Source organism: Octodon degus, unplaced genomic scaffold, assembly GCF_000260255.1.
Source record: "Octodon degus isolate 3935 unplaced genomic scaffold, OctDeg1.0 scaffold00045, whole genome shotgun sequence".
NCBI classification, from domain to species: Eukaryota; Metazoa; Chordata; class Mammalia; order Rodentia; family Octodontidae; genus Octodon; species Octodon degus.
The window spans coordinates 6,256,738-6,259,160 of record NW_004524621.1 but is presented as its reverse complement, the minus strand read 5'-3'; the positions used below and the strand labels follow the sequence as shown (position 1 = coordinate 6,259,160).

The window sequence follows — 2,423 nt, the reverse complement described above, 5'->3', positions numbered from 1 at the left end:
GTTAGAGTTGAACCCTTTGTGTCTCTCTGGCAAGATGTTCTGCTCCTGAATCAGCTGGGTAGGTCTTGCCTCTAGCCTCTTTGCAGGGAGTTCTGCTGAACGGTTCCCTGCTGGGCCTGCACTCTGGGTCGAATGAAGATCTGCGGGCCCTGGGGGTCTCACTCACTTGCCGGGCCTGCGCTCTGGGTGTATTCAGGATCTCGTGGGCCGCAGGTTGTCTCACTCACTCGCTGGGCCTGCACTCTGGGTCTATTCAGGATCCGCAGCCCGAGTAGTCTCACTCACTCGCCGGGTCTGCGCTCTGGGTCTCTTCTCACCTATTTTCATTGCTATGTGTAAAGCACTGTTCTTGAATAATGAGTTGGGATTTTATACTATTCTATTTTATTTATTTATTTTTATTGAATAATGTTACAATTGTAGAAAGTATTCTTTTATTATTCTAAAGTGTAAGGAAGTGACTATACTTTATGATAATCTATTCTATAATTTATGAATAACTACAAGAGAAGAGTTTGAAGTTTCCAAATATAAAATAATGAAAATGAGATGAAAATATTAATTATTACCCATTGTATACATAATTATACAAATATCACCAGAATTTTTTATTTTTTATTTTTATTTTATTTTTTTCAAGATTTTTTCTTTATTGTAATATTTTAATATGTACTTTTTTTTTCAAAACAAATTGGTAGGACAGTTTCAATAATTAACACATTGCATACATTCTTCCTAGTGGTTAATTTCTTTATAAGATTTGGACATGATATCCTATTTACAAACACTATTAGAATGAATCCCTCTATTCACTAAGAGAATGTAACTATATATCTATCCCAACCATTTTGAATACACAGATACAAAATGGACATTCATCTATATCCCCTTTGTTGGTTTAGTTCCATTATTTGAATATTATAGGTATGTTAACTCAGCAAAATATTCTAAAAGAGTCCAGTAGTCTCTATTTTATTTTTAATCATTTATTTATTTATTCATTTATTTAGTACAGGGTCTCACTACACAGCTTAGCAATTCATAGCAATCCTCCTGTCTTTACCTCCCCTGCACTGGGATTACAGGTGTGGGATACCACACCCAGTTTCAGTGGTGGCACATCACGCCCAAGGTTCTGGGGCTAACACAGCATGTGGTACCAGGTTTGAACCTGGGTCCTTGTACTTAACCAGAGAAGCACTTATCTCCCCTGCCATTAGTTGGAATTTTAGTCTCAAGGACCCAGCCTGTGACTGTTCCTTCTTGCCTTGCAAGCAGGCCTTCCAACTGCACAGATGGGTGGTGCCTGAGTTCCCTGGAGCTCACTAGTGGTTATTCCTTTCTCTCCCTGTGCTTCCTTTTAGGATGCATCCCTTCAAGGTCTTTGGTACACTTGATTTCTGTAGAATCCTGAACTTACTGTTAATCATTCCTGTGATTTTCACCTCAGAGCTCACTGGTTTTCTCCCTAGATGTCCTATACAACCTTTTTTTCCTCATCCTTAATGAATATACCCAGTCTTTGCTGCCTTGAATACAGGAAAACTGGCAATGACTACAAAGTTTTTGCCACTGATTCCATAACCTGGGAAACTTGCAGGTCTCCTACTGTCAGCTCGTCCAGTACATGGGTGACAATTCTCACCCCTTTATGTGTGTATTGATTTTCAAATGACACTCATTGCTGGGTAGGGCACAGCACACTGCTAAGCTGCTTGGGCAGTTTGTTCTGAAGCTGCATGTTAGGCACAGGCCAAAGGTCACCAGGGCCAGGATCACCCACACTGATGGGCAGCACCTGCTGTGTGCTGCCCAAGTCCAGAGTGACAAAGTCTTCCCTCTGTCCATGCCCTGAGACTCCAGGGCCCCTCTGCTTCCTGGTGATCTGTCTTCAGTGTGGCCCTGACTCTGACCCAGTGACCCCAGGAGAGCGAGCCACTGGTTCTTTGTGACTTTTCAGCTAAGTCCCTAGCTCCTAGGATTATCCATGGCCAGCGAAGACCCAGGTCCACCCAGAGTGTGTGTCCTCATGAACAGGAGAGACAGAGAATCAGGTAATCAGAAGTTTATTGATGCCTTGAGGAACTGACTGAGATTCAGGGCAGGTTGACAGAGAAGAGGACCCCAGACGAGGGGTCAGGGATGCACAGTGGACATGGTGGGGAGACCCTGTCCCCAGGGGAAAGGGACCTGCTAACCCATGTCAGGATCAGGCTGAGGGGTGCAGTGAAAGCTCTGGGCTTGGGGTGACCTGAGCCTGTTGGCCCTGGGGGATGAGGCCAATCAGCAGCAGGACTTCTGGCCCAAGGAGAGGCCACAGCAGGCTGGGCGGGGGCAGGCAGGACGGCAGAGCAGGGAAATGCAGGAGGCTGGGCAGCAGCTGGGTTGACAGGAGGAGGCGCAGCAAGAGGAGGCAGGCATGC

General features: G+C 45.0%; 1 protein-coding gene across 1 annotated transcript in view; it reads right to left on the bottom strand.

The window, feature by feature from the left end:
* The window catches only part of LOC101575299 (keratin-associated protein 10-9), an 8,591-nt gene that overhangs the window by 5,615 nt on the left and 553 nt on the right, over positions 1–2,423 (bottom strand). The window lies entirely within an intron of this gene.